The sequence below is a fragment of the Leopardus geoffroyi genome, chromosome X (assembly GCF_018350155.1).
Source record: "Leopardus geoffroyi isolate Oge1 chromosome X, O.geoffroyi_Oge1_pat1.0, whole genome shotgun sequence".
NCBI classification, from domain to species: domain Eukaryota; kingdom Metazoa; phylum Chordata; class Mammalia; order Carnivora; family Felidae; genus Leopardus; species Leopardus geoffroyi.
Window position 1 is genome coordinate 108350202 of NC_059343.1, and position 6000 is coordinate 108356201.

General features: G+C 39.3%; 1 protein-coding gene across 5 annotated transcripts in view; it reads right to left on the minus strand.

Moving 5' to 3' along the window:
- Positions 1-4441, minus strand: part of ZNF280C (zinc finger protein 280C) — an 85155-nt gene extending 80714 nt beyond the window's left edge. For 3 of the 5 annotated variants that reach the window (XR_006711175.1, XR_006711174.1, XM_045473302.1), the window contains exon 1: positions 4295-4441. The gene's annotated coding sequence lies outside the window, so the exon portion shown is untranslated. Of the gene's footprint in view, positions 1-3619; positions 4230-4294 lie in introns of those variants that run through there. The other 2 variants (XR_006711176.1, XM_045473303.1) reach the window with 2 other exon arrangements.
- Positions 4442-6000: the final 1559 nt, after the last annotated feature.

Sequence of the window (6000 nt, forward strand, 5' to 3'; positions counted from 1 at the left end):
CCATCTTCATCCAATTTGCCCATCCCACACCCCCAACCACCAATCTGCTCTCTATAAGTTCCTTTGTTTTAAAATTCCACATATAAGTGAGATCATATAGTATTTGTCTTTCTCTGATTTTTCACTTAGATTAAAACCCTCAAGGTCCATCCACGTCACAAATGGTAGGATTTCTTTCCTTTTTAATAGTCTATTTTATATTTATACACCATATTTTCTTTATCCATTCACCCAATGGATTAACACTTAGGTTGTTTCTATGTCTTGGCTATTGTAAATAAAGCCGCAGTGAACATGGGGATGCAAATATCATTTTGAGTTATTGTTTTCATTTCCTTCAGATAAACATCCAGAAGTGGAATTGTTGGAGCATATTAATACTCATGTTTTTGTCTGTCTTTACTACAGAATGTTCATCAAGTACTACCACTTTTAATGCTGCTGGCTAGTAACAAACTCAAGAACATAGGAAGAAAATATCTAAGTGACGAATTTGCACCAAATGAAGGGCAAATGACAGTATAGTTAGCTACAGAAATGATGGTATTGAAAAGATTCAAATAGAAAAATCTTGCTATTGTTTAAGATAGGTACGAAAAACTCAATAATAAGCAGGCAGTGACTCTGTTTCATCAAAATGTATTATCCATTCAATGTATTAAAGTTGACTCAAATATTATTGATTTTGTAGTTTTATAGGACTATTTTATGATCGTGTAAGAGCTCTAGAGATATTTTAAACATTTTTAGTAGGAAGAGGTCTGTGAAAATGTTTTCTTATAATAGAAATTAATTGGTACAGTACTCACATGCAAGAAACAATGGATTATACCTTAGTTCCTTAGACAATTTCATTGGCATCTAAACAATTCAAACTCTCAAACCAGGTTTGGGGAACAAATAACATATTATTTAGAAGAAAAACATAGGCTCACCTTTTTTCTTATTTAAGAAATTTTCATATTATGGGAATTATTTTTTGAAAGTCTGAACCCATTTAGTCCAGGCACATTTTGAGAAGACATTTCTTTAATAACTTTACTATTTTCTCCCTAATTTTATTTAGGTTTTCAATTTTTCTGTCTGTTGATTTTCATATTTCAGCTATTTGTAGAAAACACCTAGTTGACACTAAGATTAAAGTTCATTAACATAATACTTTGCAAAGATTGTTTATATTTTAAAACATTTTCTTTTACGTTAGTTTTTGGGATGGGACACAAGAATAAAATTTACTTTCTGCAAAGTAATTTGTCTATCATACTCAGAGTAAATATTTTACCTACAAGAATGTGTTTTTATTGTAGTGCATATGTAAAAGGCATAACCTAGAAAAAGACTAATTGGCTTTTCAAAGCCAAATTATATAATAAATATTTTATATAAGCTTCATAAAATATTCTATAATCACTAATTACTAAAGTAACCTCAGGAAGTATGCTTATTAATTAATGCACATTTTATAGGAGTAAAACTTATCCACTAGGGAAAATATCAAGAAAAAAAGTAGAGTACAATGATGAAAAAACTTGAAATAGGGGTTGAATAACTGGGAATTTTGAATCTACCACTTTATGATCACCAAACCTGTGGGATTTTTTTAATGTTTATTTATTATTGAGAGACAGACAGAGACAGATCATGAGCATGGGAGGGACAGAGAGAGAGGGAGACACAGAATCCAAAGCAGGCCCCAGGCTCTGAGCTGTCAGCACAGAGCCCAACGCAGGGCTCGAACTCACAAACCACGAGATCATGACCTGAGCTGAAGTTGGACACTTAACCAACTGAGCCACCCAGGCACCCCAAACCTATAGGATTTTTAATCAACCTCTCTGAGCTTAGTTATTCTACCTGTAAAATAAAAAACAGTAATACCTTCCTTGCAGCACTATTGGGAAGACTAAATAAAGCACGTGAAAAATTATTGTACAGTACTTCACATTATTTTACTAAACTTTTCCTTCTGTACTGAAAGTCATACTACATGTTGATGCATATAAGCACTAAAAAGAAAACATAAAAAATAAAATAAAAATGGTCCATTTTATCCAGATGATACACAGTGATGACTATTTTTCTTGACATACTGAGGGTTAATAAAACCACTCCTTAAAAGAAAACTGCTTTGCAGAGAATGAATCAAAAACACATTTTTGATACAAATGAGTAAACCACATCTCCCTGAGTCATTATTTAAAACCTGACTGAAAACCAAACATTTTTAAGTCCCTCTCTGAAGCAGGAGTACAGAAAAAAATATTCAGGGCTATATTAATTACTGAATGTATCATAAATATTTCTGTTCTTTGAAAATTTACTTTTGGAATAACAAAACAGGTTTTCTCAATATAAGTTCCTATATCCGGTCACTAAAACTATGGATTACTTTCTATTTATAACAATTGCTTTTCATTTAAGTAATTTTCCTGTCCAATTAATATAACAAAAAATTCTTTGGTATGGTTCTAAATGTCCTCTTGAATAAAGAAAACAAATTGGAGAGAAGCAGGGGTACAGAATTATATACTCTTTCTGCTTACTCTGCTTTTCTATTTAAAAAGCTGGTGCTGGGTAGTAAAACACTGGGCTGAAGAAATCACATTGGACTAGAAAACAAGTGAGGAAAATGGGTTGAACAGAGAAGCTGAAATTTGGAGCCCTTCAACATCAGAACTTTTTCTGATGGAAAAATGGCTTATTGGAAGAATGAGCTGTTTTTCAACTTTTCAACATGCTTGGAAACAATGATATTATTTATTATTTAAATACTACAAAGTTGAAATGATACGAAGTCTTAAAATGAAAATATAAAGGAAAGGGGAATTGAAAAATGTCTCCTATATTTTTTTAAGTGAGTGTCCTTGCTTATTCTCCTTGACCACCTCATTCCCATGAAAAGTGGGGCATGTTATAGTGAATTGAGCATTGGAGGAGTCAGAAGACCTAGGTTCTATCACTTCCTATCCAAAGTGACCTCAGGGAAAGTCCTCTCCTTGAGGCTATTTTCTCACTTTCTAAACAGTTCTACCAACACTCCACAGCTCATCTTAAAAGGACTGTCAATGAAATATACAAATGCAAGATGCAATGACAGCAGAACTTGTACAGATGTTAAAGCACCAAGGGAACACAGCCCTAACTTAATTTTATAAGCAAACCAGTTCCCTCATAAGCTCAGTAAAGTTTCTGCTTAAGGAGGCAGCTTGAGTTTTTACAGTAACCCCCCAAACAGGGCATCTCACAAATGCTAGAAGACTTTTGTAGTTTGAAACTCTATTTCTTGGTTTACATTTTATGTCTAATGACACTAAAGGATATTTAAATTCACAGTTCAAATCTGAAGACAATAAAAGCAAATTTTAAGTTCACAGATTTTTTTAAAAAAACTAAAAAATCTTTGCAAACAAAGAGAATCCCCTGGATGAACATCCCCCGTTCTTGCAAAAGCTGGTTCACTTGACATTTTCTTCTCTGATTTCTCCTTTTAAAAAGCATTAAAACTTGAGAGAAGTTAAGAGGTATTCCCTCTGTGTCTAGAGAAGGGTAAGACCACAAAATGAAACATTTGTTTTCTTCTCAGCAAAAGGTACAAACTGTACTGTTAAAAACTAGGTACCTAACTCCACGTTTCTCCTTAGGGCTCTTCTAGACAATAACTGAATGGAGCACGATTTCTATGACGAGGAGCACAGTTCCTTTGGCAAGAACAAGGGTATCAGCACTGAATGAACGGTAACCTGGATGGGGGGAATAAGGGCTGAAAGGAGGAGCCCGAGGGGCCCTGAAGCCAGAAAGTTCGGAACCTTCTGTGGTTTCGCCAAACATTTGTATCAAATATACAAAAGACCAAAGGGAGTTGCCACCAGAAAGAAAAGCGAAAACCAGGCTGAGCGCTGACAGACGCACAGGCCCTGGGCGGTGAGGAGGAGGCGGCGGCGGCGGCGGCGGCGGCGGCGGCGGCGGCGGCCCGGCCGGCCGGCCGGCAGGCCATGGCGTGAGCGGGCCTCCGAACCCGGCCGGCCGCCGAGCAGCTACCTTTCCGCGATCCCTCCCCGACCAGGGCTGGCGGCAAGATGGTGGCCCACCCGCCACCGCGCCGCCAAATTCGTCCCCTCCCCCGCTCCCTGGGCGATCCCAGCAACACACGCCGGCAACCGGACCCTCAACCTGTTCTCCTCAGAGCCGGGCCGCTGCCGCCACCCTCAGAGCAATGCGGCCACCCTCGGAGAAATGCGGCCACAGCCGTGTGGCAGAGCCGCTGCCTAAGCAGGCGGGGGCGGGGGACACTTACCGCGAGCAGTGCAGGTCGCCCTGACTGGGACTGGAAGGAGGAGGAGAAAGAGGAGGAGGAAAGGGAGGAGCGCGAAAACACTAGCCGGCCGCCGCCGAAACAGCGGCAGCCGCGACGACTCCCAGCGCGGAATGAGCGCCTCAGACCAAGGCAGAAATGTATAACTACGCGCACTGCCTCATGGGTAGACGCCAGCTCCTCCCCGCCCATGCACATCCGGGTTTCTTTTCTAACCGATCGGGGAGGGCGGCACGGACATGTGCCCGGACTTACACATTCTCGAAGGCAGAGGGATAGGGTGAGGGTCCTAGGCTGATGCCAACGTCCTCAGGGAATCTACTCTTCATCCTGAGTTGTATTCTTGAAATTTGGACTGCACACCCTGTGTGTGTATAAGAGTTAGGAACTTGTGTATAAGAGTTAGGAACACCAATTAAAAAAAAAAAAATACTGTGCCTTAGAGGCAAAGACATAAACCAGCTGTTTAAAAGGAATAAAAGTTAGATTATTTAAATTATTGGTTAATTTTGCCAGTAAATTTGTTTTAAACCATATAACTTTGCTTTCAACTCTTTGTTATTCCTGTCATATAGATATCTATAATAGTTATTAAAATGTTAAGAAAAATATACATTTACAAGAAAAACATTTGCCAAGATACTGCTTGAACATTTTCTAAATATGTGTGTTCTGAACAGTTAAGAAAGTTTCCTCTACCAATAGAACTTCAGAAAGTCTGTGGCACTAGTGGTACTGTTCTCAAGAGTTACCCAGACTTAGAATCTTGTTTCACTAGTTCCTTAACACACACATAAGTTCAGTCAGTCACTGAATCCTACCAATTCTTCTATTTAAATTAGTTTCTTCTTTCTCATCTATACTGTCCTTTGCTATTGGTACTGAAAATAAGCTTTACAGAAAAGGACAGAATAAAGTAACAAATATGGAAAGTTAAAAGTTCCAAAATCTTGAGGCATTCAGAGATTTCTCCCCACTTCTAGAGAGGCTGATAGAAAAGCCCAGTGCCTTCTCATTTGTTGTTAGTGGGAAATTTAAACTAGCAAATTTACAGCCCTGGCACCCCTGCCCTTGGTGCTGGTGGGGAATTTAAAACTTGCAACTCTCCAGCCAGCCTCTTCCTTTGGTGCTGATGGAACATTTAAAACTGGCAACTAGGGGCGCCTGGGTGGTTCAGTCAGTTAAGTGTCTGACTCTTGGTTTCAGCTCGGGTCATGATCTCATGGTTAGTGGGATTGAGCCCCGCATCAGGGTCTGACAGTGTGGAGCTTGCTTGGGAATCTCTCCCTCCCTCTCTCTCTCTCTTCCCTTCTCCCTTCCTTCCTTTCTCTCTCAAAATAAATAAATAAACGTTAAAAAAAAACTGGCAACTAACTGCAGCTTGCCTGCTATATCCTTTGGCACAGGTGTGAAATTTAAAACTTGTAAGTCTACAGCCCATGAGGGGAAGCTTTTCCCCAGTTCCATCCCTTAGACACTATAAAGGTCCAGTGCATTCTCTCTGTCTCTCTCAAGCCACGCCAGGCCTGTTTGGCCCTCCTGCTCTCCAGGGAGTTTCCTTGAGTAATAAAATTTCTTTCTAATTCTCCTAGTGTATAAAGTGTCATGAGGCTCCACATCCAAACTAAAATTAGTAGAGGGGAGGGTCAATTTCTCCTCAATGGGATGATCAGAAAACATTTATAAAC